This window comes from Eptesicus fuscus, chromosome 14, assembly GCF_027574615.1.
Source record: "Eptesicus fuscus isolate TK198812 chromosome 14, DD_ASM_mEF_20220401, whole genome shotgun sequence".
NCBI lineage: Eukaryota > Metazoa > Chordata > Mammalia > Chiroptera > Vespertilionidae > Eptesicus > Eptesicus fuscus.
Genome location: NC_072486.1, coordinates 78988553 through 79007263, shown reverse-complemented (window position 1 = coordinate 79007263; position 18711 = coordinate 78988553). Strand labels below are relative to the sequence as shown.

The 18711-nt window shown below is 51.9% G+C and overlaps 1 long non-coding RNA gene across 2 annotated transcripts; it reads left to right on the top strand.

Annotated features, from left to right (window-relative positions):
* The first annotated feature begins 9342 nt into the window (after positions 1 to 9342).
* Positions 9343 to 18465, top strand: LOC129151425 (uncharacterized). Of its 2 annotated transcripts, none has more exons than XR_008558109.1 (5): positions 9343 to 9388; positions 9996 to 10088; positions 10470 to 10577; positions 12444 to 12584; positions 17965 to 18465. It is a non-coding gene; the product is annotated as an uncharacterized LOC129151425 (long non-coding RNA). The 2 variants fall into 2 exon arrangements; XR_008558108.1 differs by lacking the exon at positions 9343 to 9388 and adding an exon at positions 9478 to 9556.
* Positions 18466 to 18711: the final 246 nt, after the last annotated feature.

The following is an 18711-nucleotide window of genomic DNA, read 5'->3' as shown; positions in this document are numbered from 1 at the left end:
TGGTTCTGCCCTTCAGTCACTGAGCTTTTATATATATAGACTAGAGGCCCGGTGCATGAAATTCGTGCACCAGAGGGGGGCCCCTCAGCCTGGCCTGCACCCTCTCACAATCCGGGACCACTGGCTCCTAACCGTTCGTCTATCTGCCTGTCTTATCACCCCTAACCACCTCTGCCTGCCTGCCTGATGACCCCTAACCACTCTGCCTGCCTGTCTGATTGCCTAACCACTCTGCCCTTCTATCTGATCACCCCTAACTGCCTCAGCCTGCCTGCCTGATCACCCCTAAACTTCCTGCCTGCCTGTCTGATTGCCTAACCACTCTGCCTGCCTGTCTGATCACCCCTAACTGCCTCAGCCTGCCTGCCTGATCACCCCTAACCTTCCTTCCTGCCTGCCTGATTGCCCCTAATTGTCTCTGCCTCAGTCCCCGCCTCCGGCTTCATCTGGAAGGACGTCCGGAATGACGTCTGGAAGGTCATTCAGCTGTCCAGTCTAATTAGCATATTATGCTTTTATTATTATAGATAATACAAGAAAGGAGGAGTTGGGTAGCAACATAGATGATGACAAGACTGGTGTGACTTGTTGAAGCTGGGTGATGGGTGCATGGGGTTTCATTAGACTCATCAGTCAGCTGTGTATATGTTTAAATTTTTTTATAAGAAAATGTTAAAAAAATTTAGAAAGACAAAAGACACAGGGCCCCTCCAAGGGCTGTCAACCACCTAAGAGATACTTCCTGTTCAGTTCTTCTCCTGCTCCTGCCAGCTCCCCACTGATGAGTCATTTTCCCACAGGGACCACTAGGGGGTGCTGTGTCCCTTGAGCAAGGCTTGCTGAGGCTGAGGGGCCAGTAAACTTGAATCTTGATGCCGAGAAAGGCACGCCCATCTACTTATTGAAAGGATTCCTAGGCTGAAGGAGCAGGGAGGTGAGAAAGTCCCTCATCACTGTCCTTCTACCAGCACACTTCCCCAGGTCCTTCCAGCCTCCTTTGGCACTTTCCTGGTAGGACTGTCACAGTTGGAAGAGCAAAGAGCATCCCAACACCGGGAGGACGGATGCTTCACGCCTCCCCGTGACTGCTTGGACCAGAGAGACTCCAGTGGAACCCGAGAGACTGGAGACCCAGCTCACCTCCACAGGTGCTTCCGAGGTTTGAAGTGGGGACTTGCACAGATTCACCAGAAGTCTCCTAAAATCAGACATTCCAGGCTCAGAAGGAAGGTTGTGATTTCCTTGGGATGCTGGATATACACAGGATGTCCCCCAAACACTTTCACAGCTGATTGCTCAATTCTTTGCAGATTTAACCCATTGGAATTAATAATGGGTTTAATGTGTGTATATATTTGGGGGAGGGGGGGACACCCTGTATATGATTATGGGGAAATCCAATGAACTACAATTGGCAAGTTAGAGGTCCCGGAGAGATGATGGTGTAAATCCCAGGTCAAGGCAGGAGCAGACCCATGTCCCAGCTCAAACAGGCAGGCAGAGAGGAAGTTCTCTGTTACCCTGCCTTCTTATTTTTATTTTATTTATTTTTTAAAATGTGTTTTTATTGATTTCAGAGAGGAAGGGAGAGGGAGAGAGAGATAGAAACATCAATGATGAGAGAGAATTATTGATTGGCTGCCTCCTGCACACTCCACACTAGGGATCGAGCCTGAAACCAGGGCATATGCCCTGACGGAGAATCGAACTGTGACCTCCTGGTTCATAAGTTGATGCTCAACCACTGAGCCATGTCAGCAGGGCTGTTACCCTGCCTTAAAAAAAAACTTTATTGTTGAGAGTATTAAAGATTGTCCCCCTTTTTTCCTCCTATTGCCCCCCTCCACCCAGTTCCCACTCCACCCCAGGCCTTCACCATCCTATTGTTTGTGCCCATAGATAATGCAAAGCCTATCTAATAAAGAGGTAATATGCAAATTGACCATCACTCCAACATACAAGATGGCCACCCCCATGTGGACACAAGATGGCCGACAGGGGAGGACAGTTGTGGGCAATCAGGCCAGCAGGGGGGGCAGTTGGGAGGAACCAGGCCTGCAGGGGAGGACAGATGGGGGGACCAGCCCTGCAGGGGAGGGCAGTTGTGGGGCCCCAGGCCTGCAGGGGAGGGCAGTTGGGGGCAACCAGGCCTGCAGGGGAGGACAGTTTTGGCACTTTCCTGGTAGGATTGTTACAGTTGGAAGAGCAAAGAGCATCCCAAGGCCTGCAGGGGAGGACAGTTAGGGGCGACCAGGCTGGCAGGGGAGGCCAGTTAGGGGTGACTGGGCCAGCAGGGGAGGGCAGTTAGGGGCAATTGGGCCAGCAGGGGAGCAGTTAGGCATCGATCAGGCTGGCAGTGGAGTGGTTAGGGGGTGATCAGGCTGGCATGCAGAAGCGATTAGGGGCAATCAGGCAGGCAGGCAGGCGAGCGGTTGGGAGCCAGCAGTCCTGGATTGTGAGAGGGATGTCTGATGTGCAGTGGGATTGGGCCTAAATGGGCAGTCGGACATCCCCAAGGAGTCCCATATTGGAGAGGGTGCAAGCTGGACTGAGGGGACTCCCCCCACTCCCCGCCCCCATGCACGAATTTTGTGCACTGGGCCTCTAGTATGCATATAAGATTCCTTTGGTTAATCTCTTCCTGCTCCTCTCCCCAATATTTGTCAGTCTGTTCCATGTTCTATACCCCGAGTTCTATTTTATTCATCAGTTTATTATGTCCTTAGATTCCTTCTTTGTTTGTTTTGATTTTTAGATTCAATTGTTGATAGGTATGAATTTATTACCATTTTACTGTTTCTTCTTCTTCTTCTTCTTCTTCTTCTTCTTCTTCTTCTTCTTCTTCTTCTTTTCCTTCTCTTCCTCCTCTTCCTCTTCCTCTTCTTAAAGACTACCCTTCAACATTTCATGTAACACTGGTTTGATGGTAATGAACTCCTTTAGCTTTTTCTTGTCTGTAAAGCTCTTTATCTGACCTTCAATTCTAAATGAGAGCTTTGCTGGCTAGAGTAATCTTGGTTGTAGGTCCTTGCTTCTCATCACTTTGAATATTTCTTGTCACTCCCTTCTGGCCTGCAAAGTTTCTGTTGAGAAATCAGCTGACAGCTGTATGGGTGCTCCCTTGTAAGTAACTAACTGCTTTTCTCTTGCTGCTTTTAAGATTCTCTCTTTGGCCCTAGCTGGTTTGGCTCAGTGGATAGAGCATCGGCCTGTGGACTGAGGGTCCCAGGTTCAATTCTGGCCAAAGGCACATGCCCAGGTTGCGGACTTGATCCCCAGTAGGGGGTGTGCAGGAGGCAGCCAATCAATGATTCTCTTTCATTATTGATGTTTCTATCTCTCTCTTCCTTCCTCTCTGAAATCAATAAAAATACATTTTTAAAAAAGAAAAGAAACCCTGAAATTAAAAAAAAGGTTCTCTCTTTGTCTTTAACCCTTAGCATTTTAATTATGATGTGTCTTGGTGTGGGCCTCTTTGGATTCCTCTTGTTTCGGACTCTCTGCATTTGATGGATTTGTAAGTCTACTTCTTTCACCAGGTAGGGGAAGTTTTCTGTCATTATTTCTTCAAATAGGTTTTCATTATCTTGCTCTCTCTCTTCTCCTTCTGGCATCCGCATGATGTGAATGTTGGTAGTCTTCAAGTTGTCCCAGAGGCTCCTTACACTATCTTCATATTAAAAAAAAAAAATTCTTCCTTTTGCACTTCTGAATGGGTGGTTTTTCCCTCCTCATATTCCAAATCATTGATTTGATATCAGAATCCTCAATCTACTGTTGAATTCCTATAAATTATTCTTTATTTTAGTTAGTGTCTTCTTAATTTCGGACTGGTCCTTTTTTATGCCTCTGACATTCTCACTAAGATCCTTGAAAGTCTCACTAAGTCCCTTGAAGCCTTCATTAAGATTCTTGATTAACCTTATAACCATGGTTTTGAACTCTGTATCCAGTAGTTTCCTGGCTTCCATTTCATTTAGTTCTTTTTCTGGAGATTTCTTCTGTTCTTTCATTTGTGACATGTTTCGTTGTCTCCACATTTTGGCTGCTTCCCTGTGTTTGTTTCTATGTATTAGGTAGATCTACTACATCTCCTGGAATTGGTAGAGTGGCCTTGTGTAATACATGTCTTATAGGGCTCAGTGGCTCAGCCTCCCCAGTCACCTGAGCTAGGCACTCTAGGTGTGCAGCTGTGTAAGCTGTGTGCACAGTCTAGTTGTAGTTGAGCCTTGATTGTAGTTGGCCTCACTGGGAGGAATTGACCTCCAGGCCAATTGGCTGTGAGGACCAGCTGTGATTATACTGGAAGAGCTGCTGTGCAGGAGACACCCTTATGGAGAGGAATTGTTCCAGTGGGGCTTTGGTGCTCACTGAGTCTGCCCCTTGAGTATGTCGCTTGTGGATGTGTAGGGTTATAATCTGGTATGGTCTGAAGCTGTCCCCCAGGTGCACTGGCTCTGGGGCCTCACAGGAGGTGCAAAGTCAGCCATTGCCTAGGGCCACCCAGCAGGAGCTACAGAGAAGTCTGCAAATGGCTGCTACTTGTATTGGGCTTGGAAGTGCTCAGCAAGGCCAAGCTGTGAAGCAAGGCAGATTGGTGCTAGCGCCAGGTCTTGGACCTTTTGTTGATAGGTTTGGGTCATGCTGAAGCCAGCTGATGCCATCTTGTTTGAGACATTTTAGTAAAGTCTGAAGCCTGAGCTAAGACAGGACATTCATATGGAAAAGCTGCAGCAAACAGCTTGGTGGGGCCACACAATGGATGCGGTGGGGTTTCAGGGTATCACTAGGGTGCAGCAAATAGTGTGAGCCAGGCTGATGGAAACTCAGATATGGTTGCCAGTCCAGCCCTGTGACAGGGGAGGTCCCAGCACAGAAACAATGACCCAAGTGAGTACCCCTGTCTGGGAGAAAGCTGCCCGAGTTCCTGCCCTGATACCAGATAATCCAGTTTTTTCTTGTATGTCCCTGGATCCCCCAAAGCTGCCACCCAGCTCTGAAGCCCAGATGGAGGGAGTCCAAGTAAGTAAATGCACCAGCCCTTTAAGAGGAACACCTGGGCCCGGCCAGCATGACTCAGTGGTTGAGCATTGACCTATGAACCAGGAGGTCACAGTTCGATTCCCAGTAGGGCACATGCCTGGGTTGTGGGCTCAATCCCCAGTGTGGGGTGTACAGGAGGCAGCCAATCAATGATTCGCTCTCATCACTGATATTTCTATCTCTCTCTCCCTCTCCCTTCCTCTGTGAAATCAATAAAGATACATTAAAAAAAAAGAGGAACACCTGGGTCTCCAGCAGCTTCCTTGTTACTCAGCCACAATCCCTTATTTTTTTACAGCCCACAGTTATGGGGACTTCTCTTACCAACTCTGGAACCCTGGGCTGGGGGGCTGGTGTGGGGCTGGGACCCCTTGCTCCTCACAGGGGGCCTCCGCAGCCAAGATATCCCTCCTGCTTAAGAAATATGCCACACGTGAGTGTCAAACTCACCCATTTTGCACCTCTTCCCCTCCTACCAGTCTCAATGTGCTTTCTTCTTTACTTCTCTAGTTGTAGGACTTACATTCAGCCAGCTTTCAGCAGGTTCTGAATGATTGCTGTTCTGCATTTTAGTTGTAATTTTGATGTGGTTGTGGGAGGCGGAGAGTATGGGTGTTTACCTATGCCGCCATCTTGGTTCTGTCGGTCTGCCTTTTTATTCAGGGCTCCATTGAATTGGATGAGGCCCACCCACCCTGGGGAGGGCAATCTTTATTCAGTGTACCGATTCAAATGTTACTCTCATGCAGAACCACCCATTCAAATTTTTAACCAAATATCTGGGTGCCCCATGACCGACTCAAGCTGAAACATAAAATTAACCATCACAGGGGGGTGATAGATTCATAATTTCATTATCTTAATTGTGGTGATAGTTTCACAACAAATACATGTATCCGCTTCCCCCAATGATAACATCTTGCAAAACCGTAGTGCAATATACAGTTATATTAGTTACTGTACAAATTATCACCAACTGGGTGGTTTAAAATAATAGAAATGTATTTCCTCGCAGTTCTAGAGGCCAGAAGTCCTAAATCAAGGTGCTGCCCCTGGGGGCTCTGGGAGCTCAATGTTCCTTACCTCTTCCAGCTTCTGGAGCTCATCTGCTGAATCTTTCTCTGCCATATCTTCACATCACCTTCTCTTGTGTGTGCGTGTGTCTGTGTAATGTTCTTCTGCCTCTCACTTATAAGAACATCTGTGATGGCATTTAGAGCTCACCCAGATAATCCCACCTTAAGATCCTTTTTAATTTAATCACAGTTTTTCATTTAATCACACCTGCAAAGATATTTTTTCAAACATTTTAATACCAACCGGTTCTGGGCGGTATTAGGTGGATATATCTTTGGGAGCTATCTATCATTTTGGTGTTGAATTTTGTCAAATGCTTTTTCTGTAGTGGTTGATGTGATTATGTGGTTTTTCTTCCTTAGTCTGTTAATATGGTAGGTTACATTGATTGGTTTTTGAATATTGAACCAGCCTTGCATGCCTGGAATAACATCCCACATATGTTTCTTACCTGTTGTCTGTCTCTCCCATTTGAAGCTAAGTTCCAAGTGGGCAGAAACTGTTGGGTTCATTTTGTTCATTGTAGTATCCCAGTGCCTAGAACAGGGGTCCTCAAACTTTTTAAACAGGGGGCCAGGTTCACTGTCCCTCAGACCGTTGGAGGGCCGGACTATAGTTTAAAAATAACTATGAACAAATTCCTATGCACACTGCACATATCTTATTTTGAAGTAAAAAAGCAAAAACACCCGCATGTGGCCCGCGGGCCGTAGTTTGAGGACGCCTGGCCTAGAACAATGCCAGGTGTAGGCCAGCACTCAATACTTATTTGATGAACGAGTGAAAGAACAGTAGAGAAGTGAAGGGAATTCTCAAAACTATTTTGAAAGGCAATTCCAGATGACAGCTGTGGCAGCCAGTGCAGACTGGAATCGGTCTGCCCAGCGTTGCCTGTGTGGTTGGGAAGAAGCCTGGGGGATGTGGATTTGAATCCTAGCTCTGCCACGTGCTAGTTCTGTGGCCTCAGACCTGTCACTCCACTTCTCTGAGCTTCACGATGTATCTTCTGTAAATGCAGGGTTGTTTGGAAGACCAAACTCGGATACAGTGCTGGACACGTGATGAAGGTGAGGAAATACTTCTTCACCTCTTTCTGCCAGCATTTAAACATTTTGTAAATTGTGGTAAAATACAAGTAACAAAATTTACCATCCGAGCCATGTTGAAGTGCACAGTTCAGCAGTATTGAGTACGTTCATATTGTTGCGCAGCCACCACCACCATCATCTCCAGAACTACTTACTCTCATGAAACAGAAGCTGTCCCCAGCCCAGCCCATGTGGCTCAGTGGTTGAGCGTCTACCCATGAACCAAGAAGTCGCTGTTTCTATTGTCGGTCAAGGCGCATGCCCAGGTTTTGGGTTTGATCCCCAGTAGGGGGTGTGCAGGAGGCAGCCAATCAATGATGTTTCTATCTCTCTATCCTTCTCCCTTCCTCTCCCTCTAAAATAAATTTAAAAAACAAACAAACAAACACTGTCTCCATTTAACACTAACTCCCCATTCCTTCTCCTCCCACCCCCTGGTGACTCCATTCTATTTCTGTCCCCTGCAGCATTCATACTAGCTTCTGTGACTGCATGCACTTCGTCCCTTCTAGCTGGTGCAGTGAGTTGTTTATGTGTATTAATCGCTCCCGTCTGGTTGAGAGCTCTCATTCATCCCTGCCCCGCAGAGCCCAGTGTGGTGCCTGCCACAGTAATACAGGCCGGAGGAAGGAAGGCAAAACGAACGTGGGAAATTAACCAAGGGTCCCTATGGGTTCGTGGTCAGAGGCACATAGCTCTGTGGTCTGAGTTTACATAGTGGGTGCTCAAAATATATTGAAAATTGAAATGGTGATATAGATGATTTTTGTAAACTTTTACTTATTTTTTGAATGGATAAAATATTCTAAATTCAAATCCCTTCCCCCTCCCAATCCCACACTCCAGGCCCTCACCAGAGGCAACCTCCGCCACCAGTTGCTTTTGTACACTTCCAGAGGACTGTGTGTGTGAGTGCGTGTGAGTGCGTGCACACACATTAGCATGCTTTACATGCTCTTCTGCACGCCTTGCACTTTTTCACACGCCTTACCTTTGAGATCCTTCTCTGTAAGTATACAGAGAGCTTTGCCGTTGTTTGATAACATGCATTGAATGATGTATTGATCATGTCATCTGTTTATTCTGCCTCCTGTCACCTGGTTATACTTGTCACACCATTTATTTAACCTGCCACCTGTTGATGAACATTTAGGCTGTTCCAAATTCTTGCTGTACAAGAGGTGATACAGGAACAACCTTGGGCCTCACCAGGGACTGAGTCTCGGCCCTCTACCTCAAGCCTGGTGTACCCCAGCCTCTGGCTCAGCCCCTGCCCCCCCAGCTCTCCTGGGCTGCACTGCCGCCCCTTCCACAGCCATGGCCCCCCTATCTGCATCCTCCTCGAACCCTTCCTGAGCCTTATCCTGTGCCAGGCTTGTGCTGGCTTCTGGGTGTCCAGGCCAACAAGCCTCAGTCCCACCTTCCTGGAGCTCGCAGTCCTGAGGGATAATGACAAGGTGGTACGTGCTGGGAAGGAGGCATGCTGCCCGCCCACCTGGGAAGTCAACTGGAAGGGCTTTGGGCTTAATCCCTGATAATCTTACCCCTGATCCAGGCTGCCTGGTGGTTTCCTTACTGACTGTGAGGGGGAGGAGGAGAGGGGGGGCAGGGAATGGTCAGAGGAGCGGGACTGCCCCTGTGGCTGCTCTGCCTGCCCCGTCTGGGCCAGGCCTAGGCCAGCTCTTGGTCTGCTGCCTGCTGCTGCCCCCACTTGTGCCCTCGCTGCCTGCTCTCCCTCTGGGGGCTCCTCTGGTGACCCCACCACACATACCCTTACATCAGAACCACATTCTGCTCACTTTTGAAACTCACCATCTGTCCCATCGGAAGGGCTCATTCTGGGAAGCTTATTCCACCAAGTTAATAGCTGGTGATGGGAGGGGAGGGGTTGGGGGCAAGAGGCTGGATACTGCCTAAACGAACTCTTCTTGGCCCCGAGGAGTGGACGCCAGCACTGACCTAGGGCACCAGGGCCCCTATCATGGGAAGCCACCCAAGCCCCACTCTCCAGATGGCTGTCCATCTGTCCCCCAGGTCACTCAGCAAGCCTTCCCACATCACAATATCCACCGCCACACCCTTCCCTGCACCACCAGGAGTCCCTGGTTCACAGGCCAGCATCCCAGGAAGGGCAGCGTGACTCACCTGCACGCACCTCCCCTCACCAGAAGGAGCGCGGGGTGAGGCATCAAGTGTCATGGGGCTGGGAGGAACTGAACACCTTTCTGGGGCTGAGCTGAGGGCGTTTCTGGCCGGTTTAATGGGTGCGTGTTTTCAAAGGGCTGTAGCAGCATTACCAGTACCCACAGTGGCCGGAGGGTGGAAGCAGCCCAGTTGTCCACAGACAGGTGAATGGATGAACAAAGTATGGTCTGTACACACACATTGTACACACATATTGTACACACACATTGTACACACATATTGTACACACACATTGTACACACACATTGTACATACACATTGTACACACACATTGTACACACACATTGTACATACACATTGTACACACACATTGTACATACACATTGTACACACACATTGTACACACACATTGTACACACATATTGTACACACACATTGTACACACATATTGTACACACACATTGTACACACACATTGTACATACACATTGTACACACACATTGTACACACACATTGTACATACACATTGTACACACACATGCAGGGGGATCGTCTTCAGAGTTACAGGGAAGGAAATTCTTCTGTTAAGTGAAATAAGCCAGACACAAAAGAACAAATACTATATGATTCCATTGACGTAAGGTACTTGGAGTACTCACGGAGTGATCAGAACCCCCTGGTCTGGCTGGATGCCCAGAAAGGACGCCTCTTGGCTGTTAGAGTGCCTGCAGAAACGTGAGTAAAGGTGACCAGGGACCTGGATTAGACCAGGAGTGGGCGAGCTCATAAAGATTGGGGGCTGGGGGCATCAGTTAGAGCCTGACCCTAAACCTGGCGTGGAACTTAAGGCCTCCCCTCCCTCCCCGCCAAGGTGTGCGTGTGTGCGTGTGTGCGTGTGTATGGCCCTGAAGTGCATAACGTCTCGGGTCACATAGAATGCTCTGACGGCCTGTGTGCATCCGTGGGCGCGAAGTGCATCTGCAGACCTAAGGCGCGTTTGTGCACAGGCCAGGGCGCGGCTGGGGCTCCCACCGTGGGGGTCACACGGTCGGTTAGATGGGGCAACGGCGCCTGCTCTGATCCCTAACTCATTATTAAGCTCCTCGCTCTTTGCAGACGCTCCCTGCGCCTCCCCCTCTCGGGGCTGCAGCGGCGCAGGCGCCGGCCAAGCCGATCGCTGAGCGGGAGCAGGCGGCCGTGCTCCCGGCCGTCCCGGGGGAGCAGGTGAGCGACCCGTGCCGCTCGGCCGCCAGGCCCTTGGCGGAGACGCCGCCGGGCCGCGCTGCGCCCCCGCCCCCGCCTTCCCTGCCTGGAAGGACCCGTCTTGCCTCTGTTGGCATCACCCCTCCTTCTCCTGCCTGGCATCCCTCCTCCCCCCTGCCTGGTTTCTCCTCTCCTCCCGCCTGCCTGGCATCCCTTCTCCATGGCTGGCATCCCTCTTCCCCTGCCTGGCATCTACCTCTTTATCCCTTGCCTGGCACCTTCCCCTTACCTGGCATCCCCCTTCTCCCTGCCCGGATGCTCCCTCCCTTTCCTGATGTCTCCCCCACTCCTGACTCTTCCTCCCTGCCCCCTGCCTGGCACCCCAGCCCCAGCCTGGTACCTCTTCCTCCTGTCCCCTGTCTCGCACCTCTTCCATGATGCCAAATTCCCACCTGCCGTCCCCTCGGCTGCTTCCCCTCCTCATCCCTCTTTCCCTACCTGGTACCATCCCCCTCCCCACTGCATTTCCCCTCCTTCCTTTTGCCTGGCGCCCTCCTGCCTGGTACCATACGCTCCTCCCTCCAGTCTGGCACCTACTCCACCTCGTCACCTCCCCTCTGCCTAGCACTTTCCCATTCAACTCTTGCCTGGCATCCTTGCCCTCTGCCCTACACCCCTGCCTGGCACCTCCCCTCCTCCTCCCTGCCTGGCATCTCCCCACCTCCCATCCTGTCAGCACCTTCCCTCCTCCCCCTGCCTGGCATCTTCTCTCCTCCCATCCTGCCTGGCACTTCTCCTCCTTCCATCTAGCCTGGCACCTCCCCTCCTCCCCCATGCCTGGCACCTTCCCTCCTTCCCCTGCCTGGCATCTTCCCTCCTCCCCCTTCTCTGGCACCTCCCATCCCGCCTGGCACCTCCCCTCCTCACATTCTGCCTAGTACCTCCCCTCCTCCCCCATGCCTGGCATCTTCCTTCCCCCCCCTTGCCTGGCATCTTCCCTCCTCCCCCATGCCTGGCACCTCCCCTCCTCCCCCATGCCTGGCATCTTCCCTCCTCCCCCTTGCCTGGCATCTTCCCTCCTCACATCCTGCCTGGCACCTTCCCTGTCTCTATTTAGCATCCTCCTGCCTGTGTACCTCTCTCCCATTCAGGTGTTTCTCTCTCTCCCACCTTCCTGCAGGGCACCTCCCCCAATCCTGGGCTGGAAATCTCTCTCCTGTTGGCACCTCCCTTTACATGGCCTTGCCTTCCTCCTCACCCTTCCCAGAGTCACCCCCTGGCCACCAGCCCCTGCACATGACCCTGAGCCACTCTCAAGCCCTCCACTCCCCGCCCCCTATCTACAGCACCACCCTCTCCTCAATCCCCACATCCCGCCATCTGCCCGGGGACCTCAGCACTGGCCACCCCGAAGCCCAGGGCCTACAGGGTGAACCCCGGGAGGTCCTGCACTCGGAGGGGGTGGCTGACACTACCTGCCTGCCGCACCTACAGTCAGTCCCCCAGGAGGGCCTAGGGATGACCCGAAGCCACCAGTTCCCATCCTGCCTGCCGGTCAGACCCTTCACCTCAGTGCCCAGCTCTCCCCCACCTGTTGCCAGGTCCCCAGAGCTTTGACCCCACAGGAACCTGGGCCTGCCTGGGTTCCGGCCCTGTCCTGGCTCTGTCCTCAGGAGCCCGTGTGTGACGGCTTCCTGCCCGCACACTGCCCGATCCCATGCTCTTCTTCGTGCCACCAGCCTGGGCCCACCCTACCTCAGTCCGGTCACTTCCTGTCAGGGGCTGGTCCAATGGTGGCCCCTCAGCTGTCTTCCCAGCCTCCTGGGGCCCCTGGAATGTGCCTGGGGCTCGAGGTCTGCCGGCCCTCCCACTGCCCTCTCCTTTCAGATCCTCCTCAGAATGGCGCTTGGAGCTGCAGGCCAGGTGGGCTCTGGGCCCGGACCCCGAGGGGGCACCGGATGAGTGCCCTGCTGCAGGACCCTGCCACCCATGACTCCAGGCCTTCAGCACCCACCCACCGTGGTACAGGTAGGCGCTGCCTCCCTCCCCCCCCCCCAGCCTGGGAGCAGGAACCCTGGGGCCCAACTGAGAGTTGCTGGCCTCTGGCCTCCTCTTGGCACTTCTGCCCCAGCCAGACCCATGGCGGTGCCTCTTCTCAGCCTCGCACAGCTGGAGCCTCTGCCCCGGCCCCGCTGGCACCCACCCCCACCCCCCACCTTCCCCGCTCCTGTCCCTGGGTCCTGCCTCTCAGAGCCAGCTGAGCCAGGGACAGGAAGCCTGAAGCCATGCTTTTGGTTCAGGTGAAAATGGTCTTTGTCTACGGCTTGTTCCACTTCCTTCCCACCAACCGACACCCCGACACACATCTCTCCTCTCCCCCATGTGTGAACACACCCCTGTGCACACACGTGCTCCCCCTGCTGGGAGGAACCTGCTGGCCCCGGGCACAGCATGGCCCCCAGTAACCTGGCCCCAGACATGCTGTGGAGACGTGCCAAAGCCTGCAGGGCCCGGCGGGTCTGTTCTTAGCAGGAGGGGAGGTAGCAGCCTTTCCGGCCTTGGGGGAGCCAGCCCTGTGCTGCCACTCGGCAGGCCTGCGGCTCAGAGGCGCTCCGTGCCCACTGATGTGAGCGGGACCCTCCTGGGCCTCCTCCTGGCAGAGGGAGAGGAGGACGGCCTGGCTAGCCTCACACCAGTCCCCCTGGTCTCGAAGGACACACCGAGGCACCGCATGGAAAGGCCACCTGCCTGAGAGCGCGTTCATCGGTGGGGAGGGGCAGGCGCCAGTCTGAAGCCCGCGGTCTGGTCTGTGCTCCGCCTGTGGCCCCACCTGCCTCTCTGGCTGCCTCACTGGTGGGGTCACCTGGCAACAGCCTGTGAAACCCAGTCCAGGCAGGAGGAGCTGACAGGCCATCCCGCAGGAAGTGCCACAGGGCTCTGAGAGGGACACGGGGAAGCCCTGGATGGGCAGTTTGAGGTGGCCTTTTGGGGGAGAGGAGGGCGGGTCAGCTGGTGCCAGGTCAGGGGTGGGCTGGATGAGCGTGCCTTTCTCAGCTTCTTCCTCAGAAACTGCCGAGGAACTCAGCCTCGGGGTGTGGCTGCTCTAAGGCAGGGGCAGCCCTGTCCCCTCCACCCCCCACCCCTTTCCACTGTTCGGTCGCTGGGCTTTTATATATATAGATTCTGACCTCTGGGTTCAAAGGCAGTCAAGATCCCTTCTGATAATACTTGCCTCCCTAAAAAAGCTAACTTCCTAATGGTCAGCAACTTCAGTTTTGCTCTTATGTCTCACTTGCCCTTTCATCCTCCTGCTGTGGCTGGACAATGGAGCACTGGCTGCTGGCAGGCCCAGAGGATGGAGCGGCAGGGGTGCCGTGAGCTCCACATCTGCTGCTGTCATCCTGGAATAAATGCAGTGAGGGGCAGGACAGTCAAGGCCCAAAACAGCAGTCCCATCCACTGCCCCCAACCTAAGCACTGTCTGAGGTGAAGTGGGGACCTAGTCCTCAGCTTGTGGGGTCGGTTTTAATGTGGAATCCTAGAGGAAAGCTATGAGCTAGTGTCCCACACACGTTCTTCCTGGGTGCTCTTAAGTTCTGGGGTGTCTGAAGGCGGAGGTCAGGTCCCATGGGGGTGGGGAGGCTGGTTGGAGGCAGCTGAGGTCCCTGGGAGATACGCCAGAGTCAGGTCCCCAAATGGTAAGGCCTCGTACATTTCCACTGATTTGGGGTGCACTGAGCTAAGCCCTGCTGGGCTCCCCAGCAGCAGTAGGCAGGTGCCTTAGGCTGGGAGGATGGGCAGTGGGGGTGGGGAGGCATGAGAAAACTGGGAGGCTGGGAGGCCCTGGGACAGTGAGTACATCCTGGTGACACCTGGTCCCCAAGTGGCCCCAGTCACAAGGTGAATCTAAGGCTTATCTGGGATTCCTGGGGAGTCAGGAGCCCCAACCTCCCCACGTGCGGAAGGTGGTGAGGAGTCAGGTGCTAGAGGAAGTTTCTGGCAGTTTATTTTAGAGTCACAGTCACCTAAATTGGCCCTCATTCAGTGTGCACAGTGCTGGGTGTGGAGCTGGCTTGGACGCCTGGCAGTGGGGGCACGTGCTGTCACTTGGATGCTGACAAGCTCTGAGCTAGCGGGTGTCTGGGCCAGGCTCGCAGAGCTGGGCTGTCCTCGCCCCCGCCCACCCAGCGCTTCATGGTGTGATGGCAAGTGAGAGCTCCTCGTCAGTGAGCTGTTAAATGGCAGAGCTAATGGGCGGGAGGTGTCACCAGGAGGCTGAAAGGCCCTCGGGTTTGGTTGGATTCTGAACTCTCTTCAATTGCTGCACCAGTGGGTCAGCCTAAGGGACACTTTGTGGGGCTGTGTCCCCCAAAGCGGGGCATGTGCACTCTCGGTGACCCGTAAGGGACCCGATGGGAGAGTAGTTGCTCTCAGGCTGGCCCTTGATTTGCTTCCCAAGCTGTGAACCTGATTTCTTTGTGACCCAAATCTGCAGGAAATTTGAACTGGTCTTATGCACATGTTCCCCCCAGTGCCTTGACTGGAATTTACGAACCTGGATGACTCCATGTCAACCATCTCTCCAGACTGCAGAGCATTCTGGGCCTGAAGGGAGGGAGAGAATGGGGGATGAGAGGATGCCCCATCTCATTCCAGGAGGAGTTGGAGGAAGTTAGTACAGGGAGGAAATGTACGGCCAAGAAGGGTTAGTGCACAACACATGAACCGAGAGGCCCCGGGACCCTCCCACGTGATAGATATGTATTTATTGCCATTTTGATGTTCATATTTTTCTCCTTCTTCTTCCTCTTCTTAAAGACTACCCTTCAACATTTCATGTAATACTGATTTGGTGGTGATAAACTTCTTTAGTATTTTCTTGTCTGTGAAACTCTTTATCTGACCTTCAATTCTAAATGAGAGCTTTGCTGACTAGAGTAATCTTGGTTATAGGTCCTTGTTATTCATCACTTTAAATATTTCTTGCTGCTCCCTTCTGGCCTGCAAAGTTTCTGTTGAAAAATCAGCTGAGTCGTATGGGTGCTCCCTTATAGGTAACTAACTGCTTTTCTCTTGCTGCTTTTAATATTCTCTCTTTGTCTTTAACCTTTGGCATTTTAATTATGGTGTGTCTTGGTGGGGCTTCTTTGGGGGCTTCTTGGTGGGGCTTCTCTTGTTTGGGACTCTCTGCACTTCGTGGACTTGTAACTATTTCTTTCACCAGGTAGGGGAAGTTTTCTGTCATTATATCTTCAAATAGCTCTCTCTCTTCTCCTTCTGGCACCCCCATGATATGAATGTTGGTAGTCTTCAAGTTGTCCCAGAGGCTCCTTACACCATCTTCATATTTTTTTAAAAAATTTTCCCTTCTTGCTGAAGCCGGTTTGGTTCAGTGGATAGAGCGTCGGCCTGCGGACTCAAGGGTCCTGGGTTCGATTCCGGTCAGGGGCATGTGCCTTGGTTGTGGGCACATCCCCGGTGGGGGGTGTGCAGGAGGCAGCTGATCGATGTTTCTCTCTCATCGATGTTTCTAGCTCTCTATCCCTCTCTCTTCCTCTCTGTGGAAAATCAATAAAATATATTTAAAAAAATAAAATAAAATAAAAAATTTTCCCTTCTTTTTGCACTTCTGATTGGGTGGTTTTTCCTTCCTCACATTCCAAATCGTTGATTTGATTCTCGGAATCCTCTACTTGACTGTTGAATCCCTGTAAATTATTCTTTATTTCAGTTAGTATATGCTTAATTTCTGACTGGTGCCTTTCATGTTTTTTGAAATTCTTACTAAGATCCTTAAAAGTCTCACTAAGTCCCTTGAAACTCTCATTAAGATTCTTGATTAACCTTATAACCATGGTTTTGAACTCTGTATCCAGTAGTTTGCTTGCTTCCATTTGTGACATGTTTCTTTATCTCTACATTTTGGCTGCTTACTTGTGTTTGTTTCTATGTATTAGGTAGATCTGCTATGTCTTCTGGAACTAGTACAATGCCCTTGTGTAATAGGTGTCCTTTAGGGCCCAGTGGCTCAACCTCTCCAGTCACCTGAACTGGCACTGTAGGTGTGCCCCTGTGTGGGCTATGTCATAGTCTTGTAGTTAAACTTTGATTGCTATTGGTGTCACTGGGAGGAATTGACCTTTAGGCCAAATTGGCTGTGAGAACCAGCTGCAACTACAGTGGAAGAGCAGCTGTGCAGGAGATACCACTGTGGAACAGGACCTGCTTTAGTAAGGCTTTGGTGCTCACTGAATCTGCCTCTTGGGTGTGTTGCTTGTGGATGTGTAGAGTTGTAATCTGGTATGGTCTGAAGCTATCCACCAGGTGCACTGGCTCTGAGGCCTTCTAGGAGGTGCAAAGTCAGACACTGCCTGGGGCCACCTGGAAGGAGCTACAGAGAGGTCTGTAGATGGCTGCTACTTGTATTGGGCTTATGAAGTGCCCAGGCGAGGCCAAGATGTGAAGCAAGGCAGGCTAGTGCTAGTCCTGGGTATTGGGCCTTTTATTGATAGGTTTAGGGCACCTTGACACCAGCTGCTGCTTGTTTGAGAGATTTTAGCAAAGTCTGAAACCTGAGCCAGGACAGGCCCTTCATATGGAAAAGCTGCAGCAAATAGCTTGGGGGGGAAAGGGGCTGCAAATTGGATGGGTCGGGGTCTCAGGGAATCACCAGTGGGCAGCAAACAGTGTGAGCCAGGCTGATGGAAACTCAGATATGGCTGCCAGTCAGCTCTGCGACCGGGGATGGGGGTGGGGGCAGCGGAGAGGAGTAGAGGGGGAGAGGAGGACCCAGCACTGGAACAATGACACCTGCAAGCACCCCCTGTCTGGGAGAAATCCACCCCCGAGTTCCTGCCACTATGCCAAACACTCCTCCCTGTATGTCCCAGTGTCCCCCAAAGCCACCCAGCCCTGGAGCTCAGAGGGATTAAGTCCAAGTAAGTTCATGCTCTGGCCTTTTAAAAGGAGCTCTCTGGGTCTCCGTGTCACTCAGCCACAATCCCTACTGGTTTTTACAGCCTAAAGTTATGGGGACTTCTCTTACCAGCTCTGGAACCCTGGGCTGGGGGCCTGATATGGGGCTGGGACCCCTTACTCCTCACCGTGGGTGCCTCTGCAGCCAAGATATCCCTTGCAATTAAAATTAAATGGCACATGTGTGTGTCTGACCAGCCTGTTCAGTGCCTCCACCCCTCCTACCAGTCTCAGTGTGCTTTCTTTTCTACTTCTCTAATTGTAGGACTTCCATTCAGCCAGCTTTCAGGCAGTTCTGAATGATGGTTGTTTTGTAGTTTCATTGTAATTTTGATGTGGTTGTGGGAGGCAGTGAGTATTGGTGTTTACCTACGTCACCGTCTTGGTTCCTCTACTCAATCACCTTATTCTTTTATTTGATTTTATTTCCTAGACACATATCAAGTCCATCTGCATATTTCCCAGGTCACCATCCTGGTCCATCTGCTGCTGTCTTCTGTCCAGACCACTGGGGTAGCCACCTCACTACCTCAGTCTGGCCCCCTGCCCCAAGCCCCAACTCACCAGGGCATTCACAATGGGCTTCCTGAAACACGACCTGGCCTGTCTTCCATGTCCTCGTGGCCTTCAAATGACTGCCCTCGCTCACGGCCTTCACACATGCTATTCCCTTTGCCAGCAATACTCTTTCAGCTCCCTTCACCTGCCTAAGTATGCTCATTCTTCAAGGCCAGACTTAAATGCCACTCCTTCTGGGGACACTTTTTCACTCCACGATTAATGTAAAGTCAGTCCCACCTTCTTATGTACCAGAAATTTAAATATTTCATTGTAGAGCTCCTTAAAGGCACAGACTGCATGCATCTGTCTTGTTCCGCATAGTACACAAAAATATTTCTTGAATGAGCGAGTGAATAAATGAGGCAGTCAGAGAAGAAAGGAGGAGGCCCTGACAGCTGATCCTAAAATAAGCCTGCCATCCCTTTTACTGTTGGCCATGCCCTCTCTACACCCTCATGACCCAAGAGTGGGCCTTTCTTACCTGCCCACCTTGACCTGCCAACACCTGAGCAGCTCCATCCAGCTGCTCTCGGCCTCCACCCGGCAGTCCCTCCCCAACAGGATCTGTTCACCATGTTCCAAAGGTTAGTCCTTCCTCAGTTGTTCTTGTGGTGACCTT